Source organism: Eretmochelys imbricata, chromosome 11 (genome assembly GCF_965152235.1).
Source record: "Eretmochelys imbricata isolate rEreImb1 chromosome 11, rEreImb1.hap1, whole genome shotgun sequence".
Taxonomy (NCBI): Eukaryota; Metazoa; Chordata; order Testudines; family Cheloniidae; genus Eretmochelys; species Eretmochelys imbricata.
Genome location: NC_135582.1, coordinates 9799396 through 9812518, shown reverse-complemented (window position 1 = coordinate 9812518; position 13123 = coordinate 9799396). Strand labels below are relative to the sequence as shown.

At 45.9% G+C, this 13123-nt stretch overlaps 1 protein-coding gene across 3 annotated transcripts in view; it reads right to left on the bottom strand.

The window, feature by feature from the left end:
• Positions 1-2534: 2534 nt before the first annotated feature.
• The window catches only part of TSN (translin), a 53344-nt gene continuing 42755 nt past the window's right edge, over positions 2535-13123 (bottom strand). For all 3 annotated transcript variants that reach the window (XR_013347440.1, XR_013347441.1, XR_013347442.1), the window contains 2 exons: positions 8280-8376; positions 2535-3978 (listed from right to left, as the gene is read on the bottom strand). The gene's annotated coding sequence lies outside the window, so the exon portion shown is untranslated. The remainder of the gene's footprint in view (positions 3979-8279; positions 8377-13123) is intronic.

The following is a 13123-nucleotide window of genomic DNA, read 5'->3' as shown; positions in this document are numbered from 1 at the left end:
GCAGTAGAAAGAAAATCCTGATATATACAAATGTGGGCCTGCTCCCACTTCCAGTGAAGTCTGGCCTTTGTCTTGGCCCTAAATACATTATAAATCCCAAGCCCTGTGTCCAGGATTAATACCACATAGGTTTTTTCAGTCATGTGGAACAATATCAGAAACAACAGAGAGAGCGCGGTGAGGCCGTCCTATCCAACCCTCCTCCTAATGCAGGATTGATCCCCATGCTGCTGGAGCAACCAGAGTGTGCTAGCTTTAAATGACTCAAGCGATGGGAATTTCCATCACGTCCCGTGGGAGAATACGTCACAGTCAAATTGAGGTTAGGAAATTTTTCTTGCAGTTAAGCCTGAAATTTCCTTTGCTCCATTTCCTCTCCGTTCCCCCTCGTTAAGCCCTCAGCGTCCACTCTAAATAGCTCTCCTCCCATCCGGATACATTTGCCTTTCTAATGCTTACCCTTTGGGCCTGATCATCAGCCTGGTGTCAATCGGTATAGCTCCATGGATGTCGATTTACACCTGCTGAGGATTTGCCCATTATTGTATCCCCCTCAGATGTCATTTAGCCCAGTTACACATAGCTAATTCTTGGCAGTTAGTCCCACTTCTCCTCACTCCCAGCCCCTGAATGATTTCTGTTGCTCTGCTTTGAATCCCCTCCAGTTTGCTGGATAAATCAGTCATTTACAATGTGACGTGTCTCTTGGTGCCAGGCCCTACTGTAAAAAACCATGTTGGTGGAACATTCTAACCTTTATTCCCTCTGAGGAACAAATACTGCCCTAGCTATTGCTAGCTGCATCCCCTCATTAGCACGCACACTCCTGTGTTACACATGCTTGCCTTGCTTGGGGGGGTTCCTTTATTACTGCTGAGTGATGCAGGGTCATAGGGCCTGATCCTGCTGAGGTTCTGAGCCTGTTCTGCTTTCCCTGAAGCCAGTCAGAGGGGAAGGCACTCAGCATTTTAGCAGGATGTATTGAGCATCTCACAGGATCTGGCTCTCAGTGGGCAAAAGCACATTAAATGACTCCTTGTTGCCATGACAATATTGACTGAGAGCCCCTGGAGTTGTGGGAATTCAAGGGAAGCCAGCAAAAATAAAATCAGGACAGCAGATCCCTTGGGGAAGTGTGAGTTTGCCCATAAGTGGTCAGTGTGTGACATTCTGAACCCCTCTGATGGCACTTGGAACTTTCCAATCCATTATCCCTTCAAAGGAGTACTACAGTATTCTACAGGAATGGCCCAAACACTTCATCTGACAGTAGGGGGAGTTCAGAGGCATTGGATTGCTACTAGGTTCTCTTTCTAGAATGGATTTACTTCTTTTTGCAGATTCACTTTAACAATTCTTTTCACACAGAGGGTGAGATCCTGGCACCTAGGAAGTCACTAGAAGTTTTGGCATTGACTTCAAGAGGGCTAGGATTTCACCCACGCTCTCCAGCTGCTTGTTTTGCTAGGGCCAATTGAAAATGGCCACTAAAGTGTCAGCTGGAAAGTCCCTGCCTTCCCAGATCCACTTCAAGACTGGAGAACCTGCTGTTATATATAATCTGTCACTTCAGTTTCCAGAGTCTTTGAAGTGCAGTTCTGCTCTGAAAAGTGAAAAGTGTAAAGATGGTATCATAGTTTTTTCCCCCCCACCTTTTTACTTTGCAATGCGTCATGTATACACAATACAGTTAAATGTAATCTCAAACTTTAACCCACTTAATATCGTTCATGTTAGGGTGGAGGCTTCCTCTGATATTGTTAGTGTTTGAGCTGAACCAGTCAGATTTTGTTTCCCTAGGCCACTAAGTCTCAGCGCCAGCCTCCTTTCACCTTCATCCTCTACAAACCCATACCGAGTTTCATTCGTCATTAAGGTCAGAAAAGGAAGGCTAATGCTCAGGTTGAACAGCCAGTAAATGGGTTGTAAGAATTCAACAGAAGGAAGCCAGCTCTCTAAATATCCGTTCTCTCTTTGGCCTTGTCTTCACTAGGGAAAAAGGTGTGTTCTTAACTCATGTAATCAAATCCTGGTGAAGATAAGGCAGGGTATAGGTTTCACCTGAGTTGTTAGGTTGAGATAGACAGTTGGCTTCCCCCCTATTCCTTACTTTGATTTTTTAGTACGTGTGAAAACTACAAACTTCCTTGTCTTTGTGAGCATTGTACTTCATGGTAGTTAACATGAGTTAAGAACTCACCTTTTTTCATAGCAAAGATGCACCCTTTGTTCATGCCTGGGTGTCGGGGGGAGGCGTCAGTGTGGGTAGGGTCTTGTTTAGCTGGGGAAATCTACCAGCAGAACTATACCGGTATAGTTATACTGCTGTTCCTAAATAAGAAATTCTGCATGGGGAGTTATACAGTACAACAACAGCACTATAAGTATACCGATATAGTTCTGCCAGTAAATTTCCCTGTGTAGACAAGCTCTAGCTGATGTGTTTGCTTTACATTCACTATATATTTTCAAGTTTCAAAGTTACAGCCATGTTAATCTGTATTCGCAAAAAGAAAAGGAGTACTTGTGGCACCTTAGAGACTAACCAATTTATTTGAGCCGTTCTGTACCACGTGGACATAGACACAGGGAGTCTTTGTCCACAGTTCCTATCTTATACAGATCTTGCAGCCAGAGATAAATGTGTTCTTAATGTGCTATTGAGTCTGAAAGCACTGTATATCAAGGGCAAATCCCAGGAGCAAAATTAGTCAGTTTCTGCTACATTACATGTGGTTATTAATCAAATTTATTGTGTAATCAATGTCCAGAGTTCCCAAAGGTGAGGATTCTCCCTCAGATGTGGAAGAAACTGCCTTGCTCATTGCATCCTTTCTAACAGATGGTCAGTTTTTTAATCTCTTTGCTCTAGTTTAAAACCCTGGACCACTCAAGTTAGTTACTTTTCCTAGCTGACCACAAACTGAGGAGACTGCTCTTCTAATCCAGAGGATTTGCATCCTTTTCCTGCATCTCTGTCCCAATTAGCCATAAGGTTGGTTTTTCCTTCATAGCTGCTGTAATCAGGACCTCATGGATAGTTTAAAGTGGTCCTTTGCTGTGTGGGAGGTCTATTAATTGCTTTCTTTTTGGCAGCCTGTAAGGTGTAATGTCAAATTTATAGGTATTGATAAAATAGGAATGTTGGATACTTAAATTTAATTTTAGCTGCTAGTGTGTCATGGAGTCAGCTGATTCACTGTTTTTATAGCCTGAAACCTGGAAAAACTAAACACACCCTCCCTGGGTGCCCTTAACAGCTTGAACTTCCCCACTCACAAGCACTCCAGGACTGTGTACAAACAAGGACAAAGGGAACACAGTCATGAATCTGGGAAAACCCACCAACAGAACAGATATGCATATAAAGAGTCAAATACCCTCCACCCCGCTTTCCTGTAACTTTGGCAACAGTCCATCCAACTGTCTGCACACCCACTAGTGGGAATGTCCCACAGTCCCTTGGCTGCACCACCTCACCTATCCACCAAACCCCACTCACTGTTAGGATCAGCAAGTACTAGTCATCCAAGTGTCTGTTTGCAGGTCTGTCTCCAGTTCCAGGGGAGTTGCTTACCCAGTCCTGCCTGGAGAGGCCACCAGCTAACCCAGTCTTATGAGGTAGCTCATTACAGTGCTAGATAAGCAGAACACTGGGTCATTTGTCACATCAAAGTCCCCACTGGAAATGGAACAAGAACACTTAAGACCCTTCAGCAGAATCCTGACTGCTTAGAAATAAACTCTTTAAACTGATCTAGGAGCCAACTACCCCCAAAATCCAAGTTAATGTCTAGTTATGGTGACTCCTCAAGTGTCCTGAGAGGAATTGTGGGTAGGTAGTCTATGCAAAGGAAGAACTCTGTGGCAGCACTTTTTCCTTTTCACCAGTAGAGGCAGTAGAGAGCTCCCCTCTGCAGCTTCTGGCCTACATTGGTCGTATGCTTCCAGCCTTCGGCAGATCCCATAGCATGGACTCTGTAGGAAAGAATGGCAATAAGAGGGGGAGGATTGTAGCTCTGATCTGGAATGTGTTCCTGTTACCACCTGACACCACATCTGGATAATTGAGCTGCATATGGAAAGATAGTGAAGGGGAGAGACGGAGGAATGAAGAAAAGAAAGGGATGGAGAGAGAGATGGAAAAGAAGACAAACAGAGACAGACAAGGAGAGGTAGGTAGGAAAGCAATCTGTTTCTGGATTTGGGGAGCGTACTTGGGGACATTTCTGTGGAGTCTAGTACCTAATGTTCACTGTCTCTCTGAGCTCCTGGATGCTGTCAAAGTGAGTTAACTAGCTTGGGGATGTCAGCATCAAAGGGGAATGCATGCAAGGAGAGGCAGAAGGGTCTCTGGAAAGGAGCTGTGGGAGCCAGTGGATGGGAGCACCAGCAAAGGAAAAGAGTAAGGGAGGCTCAGCTGGAAGTTTTGCAGTGTAGTCTGTGCCTCCAGACAGGACCCTCCAGGTCACAGATGCACAAAGCTAAAAGCAGACATAATTCTAGGGGCAGCTGAGGATGAGCTGATGATGCTGTTGGCAAAGGCTACATTTTCCCATCAGATCCATGGCAAAAGCTCAGATAAACAGCTTAAGGGGAAACCGCAGTGGTTAGTATAATATATAGTAATGTGCCCACTGATGTACAAAGTCTCCTGGTAGTTTTCAGAAATACCTGTCACCGTTTCACTATCTCCACTAGGAGGAATGGTCTCAGTGGAAGTGGCCTAGCAAGAGCTGCATGCTGATGGCATACAGTAAGATGCAGAGACCCCAGTTCTCACTGGAATACATGGAAAATCAGAGCCTTCCACTGCTGTTGTAAGTTTTTTTCTTTTGAGTGCTTAATTTCACTTTGGTAAACCTCTATGAAAATGAATTTTAAAAGCAGTATTTGCTCTGTAGCACCTCTAAACGTCCTCCTTTTCTCATGTATCCACGTGGCTGGATGCTTTCCCCGATTTCTACTCTAGTGTACATCATGAGGCTGTAAAAGAGATGGGTGAATACATTTTGTGCTTGGACTGGCTTATGTAGTGAGATGTTTACTTGCAGCATATTATTCACCCACTAGTGCTTCATAAGGTTCCAGAGGGAGGGTGTCTCCCATGGTAAACAAGGGAGACAAAGTTGGAATGCAAGCTGTGTGAAAGCCTGTTTGCGTAGTGCCTGCCCACAACCCCCCTTTCAAGAGCCATGGGTCCTATACATGCCTATCTCAACATGTGGTGTACCTCATCCAGTGTACCAAATGCTCCAATAACAACTATGTGGGTGAAACCAGATAATCACTATGCTTTCAAATGGACTCAGGAAAATGATAAAAGACAAAAACACCATATCACCCATGGGTGAATCCATTTCATAAAATGATCACTCCATATCTGACCTCTCAGTCCTCGTCCTCAAAGGAAACCTGCATGCCACCTTCAAACGATGAGCCTGGGTGCTTAAATTGATAACTCTGCTAGACACCAAAAATCATGGAATCTGTAACCCACTAACTCTCCTTTGTCCTATAACTGCAGAGGTATTAATTGCCCACTTCATTTTGAATGGTTTCTTGCAACATGTATTACCTCCGTATACTTAACAATCTGTTCCACTTTGTATTCAGCTGTGACACTTTGATTATCTTTCCCAAACCTGAAGAAGAGTGCTGTGGATCTTGAAAGCTTGTCTCTTTCACCAACAGAAGTTGGTGCAATAAAAAAATATTACCTCCCCCACCTTGTCTCTCTCATAAAATAAATCTATCTTTTAAAAATTGGTTGCTTTAGTTGTGCTGATTTTGAAGCTTGTTAATATATGAGGCTTCTGTTGCCTGTTTGCATTTCAGAATTAGATTGCTCTGTGCGTTTGTTTCATGCAGATCTTTTTTGAGGAAGAGTACATACACATTTTAAAAAACTAACTGAAACATTTGAAAGTGCAAAGTGACACAGAGCAGGCACCAGCGACAATGTTGACAGTACAAACTCAGGTTTCAGAAACTTTCACCTCATCAATTTCCTCTAAGAACAAAAGGAAACCCATAGAACTGTGCTGGATTAGCTACAACAGCTGAACCTCATCTTCCATCATTTAAAAAATACCTGTGAGGCCCTACTGCTCTTTCAGTTGTCTTAGGGGGAAAAATCCATCAGAAATCTGACAATAAGTACCAGAAATATATCCGCAGCTACCTATCCCTACTCCTGTATCAAACTAGCTCTCATAGCTCGGCTCTGGCTAAGCAAATACAGTCAAGACACCTCTGGTTTTTTGTTTACCTTTAACATGAAAAATAGAGATGCATGACATTTCCCCCCCTGATATCTCTAGTTATCAGCTAAGCCACCAAAACATACTTGACAGAAGAAGGTTTCAAATGCACAAGAGCAATCCATGTTGACAGTGGGAGAGACAGAGAGTGCTGTCGGTAAGGGGAACTTAGTTGCCACGGAACTCACTGTGACATAGAAGCTTGCTAAAATCCAATGTGCAGTTTTTTTTAAAATGTGCTGTCCCTTTTATGCCGGCTGATTAGATCTCTAGAAGGGATTGGGGAGCAGCTGCAGGATGCTCCTGGTGATGCCACAAGACACTCAATTTGCTGCTGAGCTCCTCAGTCATAGAAATTAGAGACAGAAAAGACCTATTGGCTATTTCATCCTTCCCCCGGGGGCTAGGGAAAGATGGGTCCTTGCAGTTTGTGCTCCAGCTGTTCCCTGCTGCCAGAACTTTCCACCACAGGTCAGTTTGGCTTCATGGCATGAGTCACAAGTTATTTTCTTCTTGGCTAATGGAGATGTATCATTCCTGTACGGAGAGCAGAAGATGTGCCATGGAAGAGATGTTCCTTCCTCCTTCTGCGAGAGCCACTGGAGTAGGATATCATCTCTCCATTCAGGGTAGCAGAGAGGTCTGTCATCCAAGGACGTTCAAAAGCAGCTCTTCACAGGCGCACGGAACGAGCTTCCCCCCATGACAGGTCTATTAACGAAATCTCTTGAGGAGCCAATACCACTGATACCCTTCCCCACTGGAGCGGAGCTAAACCCCCTGCTCTTCTTTGTCATGGTTTGTTGCATCTTTCACTAACACCTCATAATGCGTACTTTCTCCCAGTCTCCACATCCCAGGAGCTCTTGGGCCTGCATTACTACATTACTGAGGCTACCCATAATGCTTTTCACCAGTGTCCAAGTGTTTATTCCTGTGCTTATCTGTTTTATCCTCTTGCCATTTTCTCTAATGCTCCTCTGGGAGGGTCAGCTAGGCAGGATGGCTCTTATATGTTTGGGAAGAAATAATTAATCCTTCAAGCCTTAATCCTCTAGAAATACATCATGTGCTTCGGGAGGATTTTGCAGGAAAATGGAGGTTAACAGTGGGTCTCCGAGGTAACACATAACAGAATTTCATTGAAATAAAAGTTGATAAACTGACTTGGATGATGCAGAAAATGAGCCACAATATCAGACTACGCCTTTAGTCTGACGGCCAGGTCCTATTACTCACGTATGGGCCTGAGGCTAATAATGATCAGGAGCTTTTAAATCCCTGAGGCAGGAAACTAACGGACGTTGTGCAGACAACATGAGCAAAGAGCAAAGATGTACTTAGAGTCCCTCTGAGGCTCCCGCAGTCACACTGACTGATCCAGTTCAGATGGAAGCGCTAAACTCTGTCATCGCTGGGGTGAAGCATTACAAAACTGCAGGCTGCCTAAAGCAAACTGCTAGGGTGGGGGTGCTGCAGAGAGGCATACGGTACACTCTGGAAGTGCACAAGTCAGGCAGTTAAAAGTTGTGCTTCTGTGATCAGGCCACTGAGCACAAAGACTGAGGCCAGGTCTACACTCCACACTTACCTCTGTATAAGTACATTGCTCAGAGGTGTGAAAAACTCACACCCTTGAGCTACACAGTTATGCGGACCTGTAACCCCCCGTGTAGACAGTGAGCTTCCCCCGCCAACATAGGTACTGCCTCTCGGAGAGGTGGAGTAACTAAGCCAAGGGGAGAGCTCTCTCCTGTCGGCTTAGAGTGTCTTCATCAAAACGCTACAGTGGCAGGGCTGTATCCGTGCAGCTGTGCCAGTGCAGTGTTTGTAGGGTAGACCTGCCCTGAGAGCAGAAGACTCGTGAGTCCTAGTCCCAGCTCTGCTAGTGGCTACTTTGGCAAGTCACGGAAAAGGCATTCATAAACGCTGGGTTTGTGCCCTTTGTAGCTTCTGTTGATTTACAAGGAAGCCAGGAAGAGATTCTGGGGGGGAGTGTTATTACTTGTTTTTTACCTTAAAAAAGGAGAGTTCTTGCTGAGTGGTGAGAAGAATCGGAAAGAGCTGGGAGGCAGCAGTAAGGGATCTTTCGTCTCTGGCTATCAGCCACATGCTAAGAGAAGAGAAAGCAGAGTAATCAGAGAAACGTTTCCCCTTTAAATACTCTCCTGTGTGACAGGGAATTTGACAAAAGGGGAAATCAAAGAAATGGCAAGTCCGGGGGAGAGAACAGGATGTATTGACAAATGGACTCACTTGCAGAAGCACCTGCACTATGCTGGCTGGAAAGGACATAGTTATGACGGTGGACTGGGACTCAGGAGATCTGGGTTGAGTTCCCAGCTCTGGCTTTGACTCCCTCGGTCTATTTAGGTTGTAAGCAGCTCTTCAGTGCAGGGACTGTCTACTATTCTGTGTGTTTGTACAGTGCCTAGCATAATGGGGCCTCAATCTTAGGTGGACCTTAGGCACTACAGTAATAAATGTAACAATCTTGGGGTTCATGAAATTACAAATCAGTGAATGAAAAAGGAATAAGCAGACAGCCATGTGGTCTTCCCACCCCCCCCCGCCCCCCCGCCTCTAGGGCACATCTCCAAATTCCAACACTCATAGCACACAGTCCCTTATGAGGGAACGTCTCCAAAAACACAAACTTTCATAAGCATTTCTACAATAAACATTATTGATAATAATAAGCACACAGACAACTTCTGAGGACACACTGAAAGACACAAAGGTATATTCTTTGGAGCAATTCTGCTTATTTACAGAGAAAGGACAAAGTCCTGTTCAGCGGAACACAACAGAAACAAACACGAGCAGGCCGTTTCCTTATTCACAATTTTCATATCTGTCCCTCCAGTCAGTTCTTTGCCCCAAGGAGCTCTGTTTCTGCTCCCTCTCCGGGATATGCTCACAACTCCATCTCTCCCTCTCTGCTGGCTTTCTCCTCTCTGGCTTTCTCACACACACTCAGCTTGCCAAACAATCCCCTTGCCCCTGATCAGCAGTGCCATGCAAACCATTCTTTTGGGCCTTGGCTTCTGTTGTTTTTAGTTATCACTACATAAAGGAGCATAATTGCTCCTTCCTTGATTCTGAAAGAAGGGCAGTTAGCACACCCAGGGGCTTTAACCATGTCTATGATAGTCTGTAGAGCAAGAACCCATTCCAGGAGACATTAACACCTTCCAGCATAACAAGTACTTTCTCACAATACCTTTCAGAGTAATAGCCATGTTAGTCTGTATTTGCAAAAAGAAAAGGAGTACTTGTGGCACCTTAGAGACTAACCAATTTATTTGAGCATGAGCTTTCGTGAGCTACAGCTCACTTCATCGGAGCTGTAGCTCACGAAAGCTTATGCTCAAATAAATTGGTTAGTCTCTAAGGTGCCACAAGTACTCCTTTTCTTTTTGCGAATACAGACTAACACGGCTGTTACTCTGAAACCTGTCAAATAAATTGGTTAGTCTCTAAGGTGCCACAAGTACTCCTTTTCTTTTCACAATACCTTGTGAGTCCTTTATCTCTGCTATTTCAAGGTGAGGAGGCCTGTTCCCTACATGACACTTATGTTGTGTTTTTCTCTTTCTTTCCTGGCAGAACAAATGACTATATAACCATTGATCACAGAACATCCTGATCATCCTCCTCATCTGTTATTGGGAGTGGACTACATCTACCCTGATCGAACTGGCCCTGTCAGCATTGGTTCTCCACTTGTGAGGTAACTCCCTTCTCTTCAAGTGCCAGTATATTTATGTCTGCATCTGTAATTTTCACTCCATGCATCTGAAGAAGTGGGGTTTTTACCCGTGAAAGCTTATGCTCAAATAAATCTGTTAGTCTTTAAGGTGCCACCGGACTCCTTGTTGTTTTTGTGGATACATACTAACATGGCTACCCCCTGATACCTGTTTCTCTGCTATTATCTGCAGGCATCCTGAGAGAGAAACGCGGAGGAGGGACATCTGAAGAAAACAAGGAATTGCAGCACTGAGATGAGGAGACTGGGGGAGGATGGGGTGAGTGGACGTGCTGGTTACTGGGGAAGCACAGACACACTGTGAACGGTTTATGTAGTGGTTAGCATTCAGCATTGTATTGCACATTAATACACTTAGTAAACTGGGTGGCCGCAGTGATATTCTACATCCAGTGATAATCAGGCCATAAGCCACATGAATAACAGGGCCCAATTCTGTCCTCACTTACCAGAATGTTAGATAGGAATAATTCCATTCAGGTCAGTGGAGTTGCACTAGCTTGTACCAGGATAAGTGACAGGAGAATCAGCCCACAAGTTTTAGAAACCAACTGACAGCAGCCCTTCTGCTCCTGCCCACCTCAGTGGGGGTGTAGCAGAGACTTACCCAGTCTGGCTTCACAACAGTTCACTGCCTCAGTTTCTCTCTCAGCTTTCCCACTGGAGTCACTGAGGTGACTTAGCCCTCCGAGGTGCCAATCAGTCCCTTCATACACCCTTGGTGGCCGGGATGGCTGTGTCACCTCACGAGGTGGCAGCATAGAGGGAACCCAGGCCCACTCTCTACTACAGCCCTGGGACCTTAATCAATTTAACTGACTGCTCTGTAGCTTAAACTGCCCTGTCTTTCCTTCCTAAGACCCTCCCTATGCGTTCAACCTGGCTCTTCCCTGGCTGTCCTGTTGCTCTTTAATAGAATGCCCCCCCCCCGTCTGCTCTCTTGGAGTCTCTCCCCATACTGAACAAGCCCTCTAACTCCGAACAGGTCTAGTTCCTCCCTCTTGCCATGGGACCCCTATACTCATTGGCCCAGATCCTCAAAGGTATTTTGGTGCCTAACTCCCATTGACTTCAATAGGGGTTAAGTGCCTAAATACCTTTGAGGATCTCTACATTCCCTGTACCAGGGAGGCAGCTAAACCTGGTGGTGGTCAGGCTAAGGCCTAAGCCCCTTATAGGGCCAGCCTGCCTGCGACAGGCTGGAAGGGAGTATGGGAAGAGCGCGTCCACTGCCTACTACCTTGGAGTGCCTCCTCCCTCACTCCCTGGGGAGAAGGTCATGGGATGGGGCAGGGGAGCAGCCCCTTAGAGCCCCACCAGTCTCCAGGCAGATATCTGCACAAAGCATTGATTCCTGCTTTACACCTGCAGCTCCCCGGGGGAGAGGGCTGCTTTGGCAGAGGAGCTCATGGCAGCCCATGGCCGTGCTAAAGGGATGGGAAGAGGAGGCAGACCCCCCCACCCCAGGGCTAACGCTTCCTCTCCTCTTGGCTCTGCTCCCTTAAACCTGTGCCCCTTGCAAGGAGCATTAACCAGACATACTGGGAGGTTCCTTGCACACTTTCCTGGGTCCTGCCTCCCCTGGCCCTGGAGCTCGCTACAGTCTGGCTCAGGGCAGTATGGTGCAGAGAGAGGGAAGGCGGGTGCGTGGGCAAAGTGCTGACCTGCCACTGGCTCCTGTGTGACCACGGGCAAGTCACTGGGGCCCAGGTTTCTCAAGGTGCTTAGATGCTTAGTCCCTCCACGTTGAGAGACTGTGTGGATTGGATGACTGAATCCCTCTCACTGAGGCTCAGGCTCCTAAATCACATAGGCCTTGCAATGCTGAGCGGCGTAACACCTGAATACCTTTACAAATATGGTTCTCTCTATGCCTCAGCTCCCCATATGTCCAACAGGGATAACAGCACTGCCCAGCCTCGGGGGGCTGAAAGGATAAATCCAGGAATGGCTGCGAGGTGCTCAGACGCTACAATGAGGCAGGCCCTAGAACCCAGACAGGTAGGCCCAGATCCTCAAAGGGATTTAGGTGCCTAACTCCTATTGAAATCAATAGAGTGAGGCACCTGAATCCCTTGGAGGATCTGGCCCGTAGAGTTTGATTTCTGATCACTAGGGCACACCCATCCCCACAGTGGGTCAATCAGAGCATTAAGAAACCACACTAGCATGAGCTGCCTCATTTATACGTCTCTCTCGGGTACAAAAAATTAAACCAAACAACCTTCTTCGTGCCCCTCTGTACCTGTGCATGGACATTCTCAGAGACTGGAGAATCATATTGGCCATTCCCTCAGCCTGTACCGCCCGCCATGGGCATTGCCTCCACTTGTTCTGGTCAATAAACCGTTTGGGACAGGGAATTTGTCTTGTACAACACCAAACTCATCTATGATTAGGGCTTCTGATTTGTTATTTTAACCCCTAAACCCTGATAAAACAGCCTGAGACAAAAGTTGAAATCAGTGTTTATCCAATAAACACTGGAAAACATTGGAAATGGTTACTTGTATTTAAGAGCTCATCCCCACAGAGCATTAATGTGGTCATGGGTGTGTGATTCTAAAGCACACTAGCATGTTGCTCGTTAATTGGTCCACACAGACCCTGCTGGTGCGCATTAAAGGTTCCTTAGTGAGCTTTAATGTAGTATGTTAACGTGCACTAGGGATTACTTGTTACAGTATATACAAAAAGAAAGCACACCCCACATCCCCTGCAATCCCCAATTTTTGGACTCTACACAGAATTCACAAATTGCTAAAAATAACCCCCCTATAATCATAGAATCATAGAACTGGAAGGGACCTTAAGAGGTCATCTAGTCCAGTCCCCTGCACTCGTGGCAGAACTAATTATCTGGACCATCCCTGACAGGTGTTTGTCTAACCTGCTCTTAAAAATCTCCAAGGATGGAGCTTCCACAACCTCCCTGGGCAATTTATTCCAGGGCTTAACCACCCTGACAGTTCGGAAGTTTTTCCTAATGTCCAACTGAAACCTCCCTTGCTGCAACTTGAGCCCATTGCTTCTTGTCCTAGCCTCAGAGGTTAAGAAAAACCATTTTCTTCCTCCTCCTTGTAACAAC